A 17,602-nucleotide genomic window follows, 5' to 3' on the forward strand; every position below is an offset into this window, starting at 1 on the left:
AGCTCGCGAGGGCTGGGCTTCGAGTGTGGAGGGATCGGCGCTGTGGACTGATGGGGCCCAAATGAGAGCACAAAGCGAGGACGATCCATCAAGGCTCCCTATGGGTGTGAGTCCCTTCAGGCCCAGAGTGTTGGCTGGCCTAGGCCCTGTGCGTGGGCGGCGTGGTGGGCCGCTTATCCACGACGATACCGGCTGGGTGAGTCGCGCGCTATGGGCGCTGCCAACTGAGGGGCTCTGTTGCTGCTCTCGTGTGCTACCTGCGCCTAGTGCTGAAGCTGGACAGAGGGAGTGAGCGAATACGGCCTATATCTGTTGCAAAGGAGGTGAGCCGGAGACACCGCGTTGTCATCGCCGCAGGCCACTGAACAGAGGGAGCAAAGAGTAGTAGCTACTTGCTTTTGAGAAAAGGGGGTGATCCTCTGTGTAGAGAGCGACGGCGGAGTACGAGACTGGCGATGACAAATACATTGGCATCAGCCTTATGACCTGTGGCCCCCTCCGGGCGTGGCACGTGTTCATCTCTCCCCTGCACCTGGCGCGGGCGGTGGAGTTTCTCACCTGGGCGGGTCATTGTCTCCTCAGTGCACCATGGGCAAGCCTGATAAGTCTCAATCTCGACTAAATTTTGAACAGCATAAGGGTGGAAAATCTTCACAGATGGCAGTCTCCGACTCGGAGCTGGAGTCGTCGGATCAGGCCCCCACTGCGCTGGAAAAGTCATTGTCTGCTATACAGGCCAGCCTTCAGGCCATTGACGGCAAGATTGAGGCTCTCAACGGCAGGATGGACCATTTTTCTGCAAAATTAGACAAACATGCGGCCTGGATCGGAGAGGCGGAACAGCGCATATCAGATGCCGAAGATGGCCTTCAACAACTTCCTGCGAATAACACGGATATCACGAAACTTTTGGCTGTCATTCAGGCGAAGAACGAAGACATCGAAGCGCGCTCGTGGCGCAATAATGTGCGCATTTTAGGCCTGCCGGAGTCGACCAATGTGGGGCGCCTAGAGGATTATGTGGAGACTTTATTGCGGGACATTTGTGGCGCTGACCATCTCTCAACAATGTTTGCAGTGGAACGCGCCCATAGATCTTTGGCTGTGCGCCCGCCGCCTGGGGCCCCCCCACCAAGACCTATCATCACCAGATTATTGAATTTTAGAGATAGAGACACAGTGCTGCGCATCACCCATCAGAAGGGCACAGTCACATATCAGGGAAATGTGTTATCATTTTATCCGGACTTCACGGCCACAGTGCAGGCGGCACGCAAGGAGTTTCAGGGTGTTAAGAAGCTGCTTCTGAAAGACCAAGTTCCATATGCCATGCTGTATCCAGCGCGCCTGCGCATTGGCGAGATGGACCAAGCCAGGATCTTTGCGAACCTGGCGAAGGCAATGGAATACGCTACATCCCTCTGCAGGCGACGGGGATCTCCGCCCCCCCACATCGGACGTTGGAGACTGAGCTGCAGGGAGTCTGGGGATGTGTTTACTGGCTCTGTAGACACATGTTTGTTTATTAAAGGACTATGTTAAGTAGCGTGGCTGCGTGGTATGGCAGTGCTGTGGATTGGGTGGATTGCACTTGGGCCACGTGGTACATCCGGGGGGGAGGTCCTCTGGCCCTTTTGTTCTACATCAAGTTTCTGGGCTATTGTGCTGCACAGTTGGTTGTGGGTGTGTGGCTGCCTCGGGCTTGAAAATGGGGGAGCTCCGAGCCTTCGGGGGGCTACGCCTCATGTGTCTTCTGTTTTAAGTTGTGGATTGACGCGGCCGGTGCGGACCGGTGCGTACTTGCCCGCAGGCTTGGCGGAATGGCTTTTGGTGGGGAGATCATGATAATTCCCCGGTGGCCCTCTCCCTACTCGTTCGGGGAGTGGACTTTGCCACTACGCCCCCCCAATGGGTATACCCCACCTGATGTACGTCATCACTTTGGTTTTGTTGGGAGGGATTATAATGAGGAGAAATGTCTTTGGCAAATTGGGGTTGCTAAAGTGGGTGGGGGGAGGGGGTGTTGTTAAGTGTTATTTTTTTTTATTTTTTTTTTGCAGGTACAGTGGTCAAATCTCGAATCTAGATTATGCTCTCTATTGTCAATGGTGCATAATGCTTGTGAATCAGCATTCGGAGAAATGGTTGTGTTGCCTATATAGACAAATGGGGAAAGGTATAATTGCATAACTTGGAATGTTCGCGGGTTGAACACCCCCAAAAAAGTCAGACAGGTGTTGGCACACTTAGATAGGCACGATGTGAAGATTGCTCTGTTACAGGAGACACATTTGTGCAAACAAACAGAAAACAGGATAGCACATAGATGGGCATCTTTCCGATTGGCCTCTTCGTTCTCCACTTATTCCAGGGGCGTGCTTATCCTTATTAAAAAGGGACTCTCATTTCAGCCGATACATACCTGTACAGACACGGAGGGACGGTGGGCCATGGTACAAGGCAAGCTGGGAATGACAGTCGTGACGTTGGTAAACATGTACGGTCCTGTGATGGATGATCCGACACCCTTTCTGCAAATGTTTAATATTCTGCGGGGATGGCCCGAGTCTGCAGTGTTATGGGGAGGCAACCTAAATACACACCTTAATCCACAAGTGGATAAATCCAACCCCGCAGGCGCGTGCACGATTAAAGTTAGCCAATGTTTAAGGGATGCCATGGTGGAAATGAGGCTGATTGATGTATGGCGCTTACGTAACGAGGGGACATTGGAGGGCACACATATCACACTGGCGTTTAGTTGGTCTAGACTAGACTATTGGCTGCTGAATACAGAGGCTAGTGGGTGGGTGGAGAGGGTCCATACGATCCCACGTACATTATCTGACCATAATCCTGTCATCCTCACCATCTGCATCCCCATGAATCCACATCGCCCTTATGCATGGCGGTTTAGGGCGGAAGCATTACTCGATCCAATATACAACGATGCTATCAGAACAGCTATTGTACAATACTTCTAATTGAATGTCGGCTCAGTGGACAGGCAGGCCACGTTATGAGAAGCATTTAAAGTGACTATAACGGGGGTTGGGTATAGGCACCACAGCGGGAATCCTAAAGGACATTAGAGGTCAGTTATCTAAAACGGAACGAGCCCTGGAGGTGCTCGAGCGACAATATTCACAATCACCTTCCGCAGACACGCTGGCGCGCATACAGGACGCCCTAGCAGAATATAACAAACTAGCTGAATCGGAGACGCGATATATAGGTAAAAGGCGAGTGGCCCGTGCATATGGGGAAGGGGGGAGACCGGGCAGAAGTTTGGCTGAAAAGTTGCGTACCAGAACAGAGAGTCCCTTAATTGACCACATTATTGATACTCACGGCACGGCGCACTACACCACACATGCAATAATAGATCAATTTCAGCAGTTTTATTCATCTATGTATACTACACGAGGTGGAATGGATGCTGAGGCTCTGGACGAATATCTAATAGATACGGCCTGTGCGTGGCTCTCGGATGCTCATAGAGAACACTTGAGCCAGCCCATTGATGAAACTGACGTAAAAGAGGCTATTCTGGCTCTCCCTAATAATAAGGCGCCTGGTCCTGATGGCCTTACGGCAGAGTTCTACAAAGCCTACGCAGACATTTTGGTCCCCTATTTATTTGAGATGTCTGCGGAAGCCCATGACACTGGGATACTTCCTCCATCCCTACGACAGGCCTTGATCATTACTCTCCTGAAAAAAGACAGAGTACATACACGGTGTGACTCTTATCGCCCCCTTTCGTTAATAAACTTGGATGCCAAAATATTGGCAAAGATCTTAGCCGCAAAAATCCAGCCTCTGATGCCTCTTCTGGTCCTCCCGGACCAATCTGGGTTCATTCCGGAGCGCTCCACTTCCCATAATTTGCGCACTATTTTTGCTATGTTCCACGTTCTTAACCCCGACTTGTCTGCTGCTGCGGTAATGCTGGATGCCGCTAAGGCATTTGACTCCATAGAATGGAAATATATGTTCCACATACTGCATAGAATGGGCTTTCCCTTTGTACTGACACGTTGGATACAGGTTTTATATACAGATGCCTCAGTGAGAGTGAATGACCTTACGTCGGAACCCTTTAGTATTAAACGTGGTACTAGACAGGGATGTCCCCTGTCCCCCCTCCTTTTTGCTCTCATTCTGGAACCTTCGGCCTGTGAAATCCGGCAAGGTCATAGAGATGCTGCTCCTAATTTTAATAATCGTCCGGTGGGGATCTCCATGTGCGCAGACGATATGGTGTTGTTCGTCCGTGACCTTCAGACTCATCTATGCCCGATTATATGGGAATATATTAAATTTGGTCTTTTTTCTGGACTCCAGATTAACTGGGAAAATTCGGTCATCATTCCACTAACGCGACTACGTCTCCACCCCAGTTAGAATATCGATTATTATGGTCTGAGGCTCCAGTCAAATATCTGGGCGTTTGGGTGCACCGAGATCCTGATATTGTGATCAAAGAGAATTACGGCCAAGCATATGGCACTCTGGTACAGCAGGTGGATAGATGGTATCGCCTTCCTTTGTCACTGGCGGATCGAATCGCAGTAATTAAAATGGTCATACTGCCTGAGAGCGCTGGGGGCACCGGACCAGCATGGCCGCTTAGCGGTGCGGCTCCGGGCGCCCAGCCCCGTTCCTCCTTGACTGCTCTGTCCCGAGCTGCCCTGGCCGAATTCCTGTGGGCGCATTGGGGCACGGAGCGGACCCGCGTCCCAGGGTCCAAGTTTGGAGGGATCCGGTCCTCCCCGGGCGCCGCCAGACGACATAGAAGCAGGCCCGGGCTGAGGACGCAGCGAGCCCGGAGCAGAGAACCGGAAGGGCAGCTACTCGAGCCCGCAGCGCCCACGAGGTGCCTGGGCCCCGGGACTCCGGTGGCAGAGGAAAGGCGTTTTGCATCTGCGATCGCGGGGGCTTCCCCCCCCCACGAGGCGAGAGCTACCCCTGCCTGGGGTGCCCAGAGGAGCTTGAGGGGGTGTGGAGCTGGTCCCGGGGGGCAACTTGGTACCAGAAGGTAGCCAGTGAGTGCGGCGCTGTGGAGGCAGCCGCGGGCTATCGGAGCTGTGCGGGGGGTCTGGAGGTGGCCCTGGGGGGGACCGCCGTTCCTTTTCTTACCCCCCCCGCCGGTGCTGCCTCTTGTGGAGGTGCTTGTCCCGGCCCGTGGGGGGCCGTTGAGCGGCGTCAGGCTGTCTCCGATGGTCGGGCCACGGGTTGGCAGTCAGGAGATCCTGCTCCATTTCCCTCCTCCGCTCGTGCCCCGGGGGCCGCCCCGCAACGCATGGACAACCGTCCGGGGTGAGGGGGAATGGAGGCTCTACTGAGGATGGCGGTACTGGCCGCGGGCAGCGGCAGGTGGCGGCGTGCCACCCTGGGCTCTGACGGGCCGCGGATCGGCGGCGGTCCCTGGGGGCTGATCGGCTGCCGTGTCGGGCAGCGCCCCGGGAGGTGATTTGCGGGGCTTGCGACGACAGGCTGCCCAGGCAAGTGGAGGCCCCGCTCTCCCTCCTGCTGTCCATTTCCCCGGCTCTGGTGGGTTCGCCGAGATCTACTGCGGGGCCCACCGGCGGGCATGGCCGTCCCCCACTGTCTGAAGTGGGGCCACCATGGGCAAGGACAGGGCCTCCAAACCGACACCTGCGGCCACCCAAACCAGGATTAATCAATTTACGACCTCCGAGAGGGGGACCGGCCCGACCGGGGAGGCGGCATCGGCCCCTGCTACGGATCTGGCCGCCATCTTGCAGGCCATCAACGCGTCCCGCTCCTCCCTGGAGGGTATGGTAGGGGAGGTTAAGGTGGATGTTGCCCTCCTCCAACAGGACTTGCACAATGCCACCACCCGCATCTCTGAGGCCGGATCGAGAATATCGACTGCCGAGGACGACATCCACCAGCTACGGGATCAGGTACGGGAGCTCACCACCCACTCTAGGGAGCTGCATCGCCGGGCTGAGGATGCAGAAAACCGGGCGCGGCAACCTCCGCTTGGTGGGATTTCCGGAGGGGGCTGAGTCGGGCCGGGCAGATGACTTTCTGGAGCGCTGGTTTAAATCCTGGATGCCTGCGGACAGCCTGTCAGCCTGGTTTGTTGTGGAGAGGGCCCACCGCTCCCTGGCTCCTAGGCCTCCGGGGGTGCCCCCCCGCCCCTTCATCCTAAAGATCCTTAACTTCAGAGACAGGGACACAATTCTCCGTGAGGCCAGGCGCGCTGAAACTCTTACATATCAGAATCACAATATCATTGTTAGAAGGGCGCTCTCCGGGGAGTCAGATGGTGTCGGACTGACCACCCCGAGAGCCACCGTTCCGTAGGAAAGTAGCCGAGCGCCGCTGAGAAGCTTCCTGGGCGAGGTCCTTCTCCTATGATCATACCAGCCAAGCAACCCCACCACCACAAAGGGACACAACAAGGGTATCAGTTCTCACAAGTCTTTATCGGTATTAAAAGGTAGGTTTCTGTGGCAATATTTACAGGTGGATCGAGGGATCCCAAAGAGTCTCAGGGTCTTTCAGAGACGGGGTAGTGGGACAGTCTCAGTACCAGCCTGGTACGGGAACACCCTGCGCCCAGCTCTCAATCCTCGAGCTGGGGGGGTTCCGGGAGCCGGGAAGTCGTCAGCAGGGCTTGGAGGGTTGCTTCGATGAGGTCGAGCCGCGACGAGGTCAGCAGGGCTCCGATGGTTACTTCTGCGAGGTCGAGCCGCGACGAGGTCAGCAGGGCTCCGATGGTTAGCTCAGCGAGGTCGAGCCGCGACGAGGTCAGCAGGGCTCCGATGGTTACTTCTGCGAGGTCGAGCCGCGACGAGGTCAGCAGGGCTCCGATGTTCCGTGAGGGTCTTCTTCTCAGCAAGGGGGAGCCGCGACGCAGTCAGCAGGGCTCGAGTTCCAAGTTCCAGGCAATGAGTCTCTCTCCGTAGGGTCAGCCGCGATCTGATCAGCAGGGCTCTTGACTCCAAGATACAACTGCCGTCCTGGTTTTGGGCTGCCCCAGATATAGGGCTGGAGCCCTTTGATGTCCGGACCCTCGCGCCTGGGGGAGTCTGAGGGGCCGGGATGAGAGAGAACAGACACCCAGCGGGGGGCTGAGCCAGCGCCCTGGAGGCCGGAGGGCGATCGAAACCAGGCGTCGGGGTACGGCTGGAGGCCCCATCGAAACTCTCCTCCTCCGGAATCTGTGGAGTGGCCACTCGACCCCCTCCGGTCAGGTCTTGGCGCCTCGAGGTCAGGGCTTCGCTGGGACCGAGGCCGGGGGCGGGTCGCGCCTGGAAGGCTGGAGGGTAGCGGGGTACAATCCAGGGGGACCCCGAAGGGTTTGGGTAGCCCCCGTTTAGTCTGGTAGGAGGGTTAGGGACCACACCACAAGGCCAGGTCCAACAATAATGATCTTCCCGGACTACACTCGGGAGGTCCAGGAGCTGCGGCGGTCCTACACGGAGGTGAAGCAGAAGATGCGGGCTCTGGGCCTCCAATACCAACTTCAGTTCCCGGCCCGCCTCCGGTTCATCTTTCAGCACAAAGCCATATTTTTTGATACGCCTCGAGCAGCTTGGACTTGGCTGACGGAAGAACATCCACTGCATCGATCTGGACAGGGCTCACCGGCGATGGGTCGCAAGGGACAGGCAGTGTCCAGACCGTCAAGACCCCGTCTGGGCACAGTACCCCGGGGGCGCGCGGAGGGAGTGGTGCGGCTTGGCAGGCGATTGGCAGGCGTGCGCATAAACTACCACTATATGCCCCTGCGTTACCGTTTGCTGGACATGTGGCTTTGTCAGTTACTCAGGAAAGAGGGCCCATAACTGAGCTAAAGGGAGCTGGCATAACGCATATGAGCGATCTGTGTCCGGGGGGTAGATATCTCGAGGACGAAGACCTACAATACATACAAAACCCCAGTCCGCTCTTTCGATACACTTGCTACAGATTGAAGCGCGCGGTAAAAGACCATTATGCAGAGTTCCCTGTAGAGCCCGATATACTTAAACCGCTTCAGATGTTACTGGTGGCCCCAACCAAGAAAAAACGAATTACTAAGTTATATAAAGCAGTACAGGATGAAACGGTTCGGGGACCAGACAAAAGCCTGGAGAGGTGGAATGCTATAGTGACTCCCTTGATTAATGCAAAAGAGTGGGAACAGATTTGTAGGTTGACGGGTCGCCTGACCCCGAATGGGAATTTGAAAATTATCCATTTTAAATTCCTCCATCAGGTGTACCATACTCCTGTTAAGCTACGTAAGATGGGACTTCGGGATACTGACCAGTGCCACCGATGTGGGCGGAACGGTGCTGATTTTCTCCATCTTGCTTGGCAGTGTGCTCCAGTGCTCAATTACTGGGAGACCGGCACCACACGAATACATACTGTGACAGGTAAAACACTGCAATGCACGCCTTTGGTATGCCTCCTTGGGCATGTCCCTCACTTGAAGGCCGTTATGGGGAGGTTTGTCCGTGTGGCCCTCTTACTTGCTAAGAGGCGAGTGCTGTTCACGTGGGAAAGTAATATGGCTCCGAAAGTTGATGAATGGGTTAAGGACATGGTGTACTGCCGTGAGCAGTTGGAGCTCTATGCTGAGGAGTTGCCAATGACGTCTCAGGGACATTTGGGCCCCTTTGAAAGACTATTTGCTAGCACAGTCTGATAATGATCCTAAGTGAGGATGTATGGAGTGATGCATTATGGATATGGTACCCCCACAAGCACCAGAATTGGATAAAGCTAAAGTATGTAAAGGACAAATCAGATGCGCTTGTAACATATTCTGACCATGGAACTGTACCTGATTTTGATTATTGCTTTTGCTTTCAGTTTATTATTGTATTTGTATTGGTTATTTTTTCAGTTTTTTGTCATATTGGTGTTGCTTATGCAAAGAGCTGTTTGGTATATCTATGCGTTGTAATGGATGCAAACACTTTAATAAAATAAAAAAAAATAAAAAACAAAAAAAAGAAATCAGCTCCGGACAGATTTTCAGGTCACCCACTGTGGAAGCCAGAGCTGTAGTGCACACTCAGCATCTTATCTTCTGTTTGGTCAGCACAGTTGACAAGGTCCAAGGTCACCAAATTCCAGCTCAGCAGATTCTTCTTTGGGGGGCACATCAAAGGCCTTCCCATCGGCCGTCTTTTACCAGCCATTGATGGGTGCACATGGGCTAAACAGCTGAAAGTGGGTTTCGCCACATAAAGACAAGGCGTGTGTCACAGTCCCCCTCATGCTCCCTCTGTGCCATAGGCCTAGTGCGCAGGGCTCATGTAAGCCATGGTGTGTATCACAATCCCCCTCATGCGCTGTCTGTGCAGTGGGCCTAGCGCGCATGTCTCATGTAAGCCAAGGCGTGTATCACAATCCCCCTCATGCGCTGTCTGTGTAGTGAACCTAGCGCACATCTGTGCAGTGGGTCTAGCGCGCAGGGCTCATGTAAACCAAGGCGCGTAACACAATCCCCCTCATTCGCCCTCCGTGGAGTGGGCCTACCGCTCAGGGCTCATGTAAGCCAAGGTGTGTGTCAATCCCCCTCATGCGACATCTATGCAGTGGGCCGGGCGCACATGGCTCATGTAAGCCAAGGTGCGTGTCACAATCCCCCTCATTCGTCCTCTGCGCAGTGGGCCTTGTGCGCAAGGCTCATGTTAGCCAAGGCGCGTGTCACAATTCCCCTCATGCCCCCTGTGTGTAGAGGGCCTAGCGCACAGGGCTCATGTAAGCCAAGGCGCGTGTCACAATCCCCCTCATGCGTCCTGTGTGTAGAGGGCCTAGCGCGTAGTGCTCATGTAAGCCAAACACATATCACAATCGCCCTCATTCGCCCTCTGTGCAGTGGGCCTAGTGCGCAAGGCTCATGTAAGCTGAGGCGTGTGTCACAATCCCCCTCATGCACCGTCTATGCAGTGGGCCTAGCGCGCAGGGCTCATGTAAGCCAAGGTGTATGTCACAATTCCCCTCATGCGTCGTCTGTGCAGTGGGCCTAGCGCGCAGGGCTCATGTAAACCAAGGCGCGTGTCACAATCCCCCTCATTCACCCTCTGTCCAGTGGGCCTAGCACGCAGGGCTCATGTAAGCCAAGGCGAGTGTCACAATCCCCCTCGTGCGATGTCTGTGCAGTGGGCCTAGCGCGCAGGGCCATGTAAGCCAAGGGGCATGTCCCAATCCCCCTCATGCGACGTCTGTGTAGAGGGCCTAGTGTACAGGGCTCATGTAAGCCAAGGCGTGTGTCACAATCCCCCTCATTCGCCCTCCGTGCAGTGGGCCTAGTGCTCAGGGCTCATGTAAGCCAAGGCGCATGTCACAATCCCCCGCATTCGCCCTCAGTGCTGTGGGCCTAGCACGCAGGGATCATGTAAGCCAAGGCGAGTGTCACAATCCCCCTCATGCGATGTCTGTGCAGTGGTCCCAACACGCAGGACTCATGTAAGCCAAGGCGTGTGTCACAATCCCCCCTCATGCGACGTCTGTGCAGTGGGTCTAGCGCGCAGGCCCATGTAAGCCAAGGCGCATGTCACAATCCCCCTCATGCGACATCTGTGTAGAGGGCCTAGTGCACAGGGCTCATGTAAGCCAAGGCGCGTGTCACAATCCCCCTCATTCGCCCTTTGTGCAGTGGGCCTAGTGCTCAGGGCTCATGTAAGCCAAGGTGTGTGTCACAATCCCCCTCATCGACGTCTGTGCAGTGGGCCTAGCACACAGGGCTCATGTAAGCCAAGTTGCGTGTCACAATCGCCCTCATTCGCCCTGTGTGTAGAGGGCCTAGTGCACAGGGCCCATGTAAGCCAAGGTGTGTGTCACAATATGAGCCCTGCGTGCTAGACCAGTGGGTCTAGCACGCAGGGCTCATATCAATCAATCAATCAAACATTTGTAGAGAGCGCTACTCACCCGTGAGGGTCTCAAGGCTCTAGAAAGGGAGGGGGATGAAGCAGCTACTGATCAAACAGCCAGGTCTTGAGGAGTCTCCTGAAGGTCAGCAGGTCCTGGGTCTGTCACAGGTGGGTGGGGAGGGAGTTTCATGTGTTGGCGGCGAGGTGTGAGAATGATCTGCCACCGGTGGTTGCGTGTGTCGGTGGCGAGGGCGAGGTCGGCGGAGCGGAGTTGGCGGGTCGGGGTGTAGAAGGTGAGACGTTCGTTGAGGTATGCTGGTCCGGCGTTGTGGAGTGGTTTGTGAGCGTGGGTGAGAGGCTTGAAGGTGATCCTCTTGTTGACTGGGGGCCAGTGCAGATCTCTCAGGTGGGCGGTGATGTGGCTGTGGCGAGGGATTCCGAGGATGAGGCGTGCGGAGGCATTTTGTATGTGTTAGAGTCTTTTCTGGAGTTTGGCCGTGGTTCCCGCCTAGAGGATGTTGCCATAGTCCAGCCTGCTGCTGACGAGGGCTTGGGTGACCGTCCTTCTGGTTTTGGTGGGGATCCATCTGTAGATCTTGCGGAGGGTGTTGAAGCAGGAGGAGGAGACAGCGTTGACTTGCTGGGTCATGGAGAGCGTTGAGTCCAGGATGAATCCCAGGTTGCGTGCGTGGTTGGTGGGTGTCGGGCAGCTCCCAACGTGGCCGGCCACCAGGAGCTGTCCCATGCGGAGGGGGTGGAGCCGAGGATGAGGACCTCTGTCTTGTCAGAGTTCAGTTTCAGGCGGCTGGTGTTCATCCAGTCTGCGACGGCCTTCATTCCCTCGTGGAGGTTGGATTTGGTGGTGGCCGGGTCCTTGGTGAGGGAGAGGTTCAGCTAGGTGTCGTCAGCATACGAGATGATGTTGAGGTGGTGTGCTCGGACGATGTTGGCGAGTGGTGCCATGTAGATGTTGAAAAGGGCCAGACCATGTAAGCCAACCACGTATCACAATCTCCCTAATTCGCCCTCTGTGCAGTGGGCCTAGTGCAAAAGGCTCATGTAAGCCAAGGCTTGTGTCACAATCCCCCTCATGCACCATCTGTGCAGTGGGCCTAGCGCGCAGGGCTCATTTAAGTCAAGGTGTGTGCCACAATCCCCCTCATGCATCATCTGTGCAGTGGGTCTAACGCCCAGGGCTCATGTAAGCCAAGGTGTGTGTCACAATCCCCCTCAAGCGACGTCTGTGCGGTGGGCCTAGCACGTAGGGCTCATGTAAGCCAAGGCGCGTGTCACAATCCCCCTCATGCGACATCTGTGCAGTGGGCCTAGCGCGCAGGGCTCATGTACGCCAAGGCGCGTGTCACAATCCCCCTCATGCACCATCTGTGCAGTGGGTCTAACGCCCAGGGCTCATGTAAGCCAAGGTGTGTGTCACAATCCCCCTCAAGCGACGTCTGTGCGGTGGGCCTAGCACGTAGGGCTCATGTAAGCCAAGGCGCGTGTCACAATCCCCCTCATGCGACATCTGTGCAGTGGGCCTAGCGCGCAGGGCTCATGTACGCCAAGGCGCGTGTCACAATCCCCCTCATGCACCATCTGTGCAGTGGGCCCAATGCGCAGGGCTCATGTACGCCAAGGCGCGTGTCACAATCCCCCCATGCGACATCTGTGCAGTGGGACTAGCGCGCAAGGCTCATGTAAGCAAAGGTGTGTGTCACAATCCCCCTCATGCGACGTCTGTGCAGTGGGCCTAGCACGCAGGGCTCATGTAAGCCAAGGCGCGTGTCACAATCCCCCTCATGCGACGTCTGTGCAGTGGGCCTAGCACGCAGGGCTCATGTAAGCCAAGGCGCGTGTCACAATCCCCCTCATGCGACGTCTGTGCAGTGGGCCTAGCGCGCAAGACTCATGTAAGCCAAGGCGAGTGTCACAATTCCCCTCATGCGATGTCTGTGCACTGGTCCCAGTGCGCAAGACTCATGTAAGCCAAGGTGCATGTCACAATCCCCCTCATGCGACGTCTGTGTAGAGGGCCTAGCGCGCAGGGCTCATGTAAGCCAAGGCAAGTGTCACAATTCCCGTCATGCGATGTCTGTGCACTGGTCCCAGCGCGCAAGACTTATGTAAGCCAAGGCGCGTGTCACGATCCCTGCTCATGCGACGTCTGTGTAGATGGTCTAGCGCACAGGGCTCATGTAAGCCAAGGCGTGTGTCACAATCCCCCTCATTCGCCCTCTGTGCCGTGGGCCTCGTGCGCAGAGCTCATTTAAGCAAAGGCGTGTCCCCTGAATGAACCAATGAAAATGTACGCCCTCTATCTTAGACGCACCGCTGTACTGCTCGGGTAGGGTCATGCATGGTACAGCAACAGCTTTGGAAGGGGAACTGTAATTCATGGCCAGTATGAGTCATGTACCAACATGAATAACAAACATTGGCATAGCCAATAGGTCTCGCTTTTGGGACCTTATAAGTATTTAGTTATGCAGCACAATATCCTTGGAGCAGCAACATCAACTGTTGCATGGATAAACACTTATAAGGTCCAAAAGCGAGACCTATTGGCTATGCCAATGCTTGTTTTAAAAGACACTGAAACAAACAAAGCAAAAGATGGGGATGGCTTTATGCCCACACAGGGAAGTATCACAGAGTATACATGAGGTAAAATGCTTACGCTCGACCGAATCAAAGGAGACCCAGCAACTGCCGGACCCAACCTCACAGACCGCCCGCGGTGGCCGCTGGTGCCCACTGTACAGCAGCTGCTGCGCCTACTGCGCCTGAGTCTGATCATGCCCGGCGGGGGCAGCGCGCCGTCTGCCCACGTTTGCCAATGGAATGCAGTGAGACATTGGAGAGACAAGGAGTCTGAGGAGGCGGCGGCCGGCCCATAAACAGAATGGCGCGCCTCACAAGTAAGTGTCACATTTGAGACCATGTCAGCCAAGTGTTAATCATCTGCAAATTTACATTTTTAGCAGCAGCGCGCTTTCAGCTGCCGGTCACTTACTGCTAGCTTAGTTCTGCCCTGGCTTGAGGCTGCAGCCTGCGGGCTGTGACCTTAAGAGTGTCTTGCCCAAATTCAATGCCCTTGGGTTGCGTGTTAGTGGTTTGTCGTGGTGGCGACTTGTGGGAATGCAAGCTCACAGGTATGTGAGCGCACGTTTAGATAACCCTGTGTGTGTATTGTGGTACACATGATATCAGATACAGAGCGGGTGCACTGCGGGTTTGATGGTCTTCTCACATGCGGCGATGCCAGGAGACTGAGTGCACATTCGTCATTAAACTCGGATGTGTAGAGGTCGATGCACAGATAGTTGTCTGTAACTGAATATAAATTGTAGAATGTAAATTCAGTGCGTTTCAGGTGAATGAGTGCAGACCGTGAGCCTGCTGCCATGAGTACTATGTACATAGTGTTGGCTGCCAATTGGCTCGTCCGCGAGTACCACTTAATTTTCAGCATATAATACTTTGCCCCCTTGGCCAGACAGCTGTGAAACGCCACTCCTTGGGTTGGGCCAGTTTGAGGGCTGTCCTCATGGCGACCATTCGGAGAGCAGATGAGCTTCCATAGTAATCTCTGCTGAGGCAAGATCTCAAAAGATCTGACTGCCTCCCGCGCCCTGCTGAAACAGGAGGCCACTTGTTAGCCGCTCGGGCCTGATAATTCATGACTTCTGACATGATGTTAATTTACAACATTAATAGTAATGTGCACAAAGGGACGATACCACCTTTTGGTGAACAGAGTTAGTGGGGGTCTTTCAAAGGCTAGATCTCTCATAATAGTTGAAGAGGAAATAAAAGCAAGCTGTAGCAACGGAAGTATTTTTTAATCACTAACTCCAACTCTGACAATATTAAAAAAACATGCTTGCAGCAGTGAAATTCAAATAAATTGCTCTGCCTGTATTAACCGTTGATTCCAAATTAAATGTGTAACGACAGCAAACACCTTTCAGTGTTTTAAAATAGTCCCTCATGAATTCCAAAGGAGGAGGGAGGGGTGGAATTTCTGCTATTTGTTTTTCCCTCATCTTCATAGGCGAGACCTATTGGCTATGCCAATGCTTGTTCAACTTGGATTGTTTTACCGCTATATTTTCAATGTAGTTTTATTTTCCTCTCAATAGTTTATTAATTTCGAAACCATGTTTCTCTCTTTTGTCACAACCACTGTTCTATATGTCCAGTAGCGCACTATGGCATCATATAATTTTCCAATGATTTTTGTTCACTTACCCTTCATGTCTGTACTGTACCCCTTTAATCCTGTTTTGTATTAAAATGTGAATTTCTTTTAAAAATAAACTACAAAATCGAACAGGGATAATTCTTATTTCGTACTTAAATAAGGCTACATTAGCCTACTGTTTGTCAACGTTTAGTAAAGCCCGCACTATCTTGTGCGTGCTCAAAATATTATAAATGTTGTCGACAGTATCAAAACTGAAAAAAATATAAAACACATTTCAGTGCAATGCACATGTATAATTGACTCTAGATCTTATTCCTACCCAGAATCGGTGAGAGATACCAGTGCTCTCCAATGAAAGTACTGGACCCAGGCTGTAAAGAGCCACAACATTTCAGTGACAGCTTTCCAACCCATGCTGAGAGGTACCAGTACTCTCCAGGGAAAGTACTGGGTCCTGGCTGTGACCTGTCAGTACCTTTCATTGTCTCGGGTATCCGTGATGGGCCATGCTGGTGTTATCCTCTTTGGGTAACAGAGGCAGAGTCTGACCGTACCGGGGGAGGGGGTGCAGCGAAACGTGAAGGCTTTGCACAGGCTGGTGCTGAACGTGCAGGAAGACGGGCCGAGGTCTCTCTACTGCCTTTCAGGTATCGGTACCAGACACTGCTTGTCACTCAGACACGCAGTCTCCTCTCCGGGCTACAATCCGTCTGATTGGTTCAACTGAGCTTAAACCAAGACCACAGCTCCCAGAATCCCCCGTTTTCTTGAAAGAAAGACACTGCCTGGTAACAAAGTGCCCTGATGACAGGGGGTTCAAAATACACCTACCAAACATGGAGAGGACCCCGCAGGCCAGCCAGACGAGGACGAAGAGGCCGATGTTCCCCGAGTTCTTCAGTACCTCCTTGGGGGAGATGAAGATGCCGCTGCCGATGATGGTGCTGATGGTGAGGGAAATGGCCCGCAGCAGCGTGATCTTCCTCTTCAGGTACACAGCCTCCTCTTTCGGCTCCTCACCCTTCTTGCTTTCAGGTGACTTCCCCATCGCGTCTGCTCTGAGGCCCGTTCTCGCACCGGCTTTTGGACAATGCACATCTGCTCAGAAACTCTGTTTGTTTTTCTTAGCCCCGCTCAAGGCCTCTGCCCCCAGCCAACGGGCAACACCGGCTCAGGCTGAGCTCCTGATGTGCGCCCTGAGGCTGACTGGATGAATTAGGAGCGAAGAAGGAGGGGCTGGGGGGTGAGAGCAAATGTGGCCCGGTGGAATGCAGGTGAAGGGAGCGGAAAATAAAGCAAGACCAAAAGGGAGTGTGAGAGAGAGGAAATGCGACAAAGAGGACAGGATGTGGCCTAATGGCTAGAGATGTCGACCTCGAAACTGGGGAACCAGTTCGAGTCTCGGCAGGGACACTCAACTTTCTGTGATTCTGGGCAAATCATTAAAACAACAAATTAATCTGTACCTCTGCACGACAACAGGTGCTAATGTAAACCGCTCTGATACCCTCGGGTCTAATTCGTAGTATATAAAACTTCCCCAAAAAAGACGCACTTCGCTTGGATCTGAACTGGCACGAGAGAACGTCCAGCCCACTCCAGCTTGACCGGTGTCTGATGTCACATCACTGATGGATTTGGGAAAAAGGGGGTGGTGATGGACAGAGTTTCTGAATGATGCAGAATACTCTTACCAAGTCAAGAGATCATGGTTTTAATCCATCACTGTTTTTTAGCTCATTGCACCATCCCAGCTCAGAACCTGGCTACATGCAAATTAGTCTGTACCTGTCCCAGTGCATGATGGGAACAGGGCAAACCAAACTACCAAGCCAATTCTTATACTGGGATAGAAACAAGCTTCCGGGGACCGGTTTCTGGCATCACAGCCTTCGTCGGCCCGACTTGCCTGAATCCTGAAGGTGCAATGAGCAAGCGACTCACGTCTAAGCATACCCTCCCACACTGAGTGTGGATAAAATCGATTTGGGAAAAAGGGGGTGGTGATGGACAGAGTTTCTGAATGATGCAGAATACTCTTACCAAGTCAAGAGATCATGGTTTTAATCCATCACTGTTTTTTAGCTCATTGCACCATCCCAGCTCAGAACCTGGCTACATGCAAATTAGTCTGTACCTGTCCCAGTGCATGATGGGAACAGGGCAAACCAAACTACCAAGCCAATTCTTATACTGGGAAGGAAACAAGCTTCCGGGGACCGGTTTCTGGCATCACAGCCTTCGTCGGCCCGGCTTGCCTGAATCCTGATGGTGCAATGAGCAAGGGACTCACGTCTGAGCATACCCTCCCACACTGAGGGGCAGATTTATGAGCCCCTTGCGCCACTTTTGCGTCACTTTTAACATGGGAAAAGTGACGCAAAAGTGGCGCAAGGGGCTCATAAATCTGCCCCTGAGTGTGGATAAAATCGATTTGGGAAAAAGGGGGTGGTGATGGACAGAGTTTCTGAATGATGCAGAATACTCTTACCAAGTCAAGAAATCATGGTTTTAATCCATCACTGTTTTTTAGCTCACAGCA

At 53.7% G+C, this 17,602-nt stretch overlaps 1 pseudogene across 1 annotated transcript in view; it reads right to left on the minus strand.

Annotated features, from left to right (window-relative positions):
- LOC146822220 (cystine/glutamate transporter pseudogene) overlaps positions 1-16,108 on the minus strand; it is a 33,470-nt pseudogene extending 17,362 nt beyond the window's left edge. The window contains exon 1 of the transcript XR_014962871.1: positions 15,892-16,108. The product of XR_014962871.1 is annotated as a cystine/glutamate transporter pseudogene (transcript). The remainder of the gene's footprint in view (positions 1-15,891) is intronic.
- Positions 16,109-17,602: the final 1,494 nt, after the last annotated feature.

Source organism: Triturus cristatus, chromosome 6 (genome assembly GCF_964204655.1).
Source record: "Triturus cristatus chromosome 6, aTriCri1.1, whole genome shotgun sequence".
NCBI lineage: Eukaryota > Metazoa > Chordata > Amphibia > Caudata > Salamandridae > Triturus > Triturus cristatus.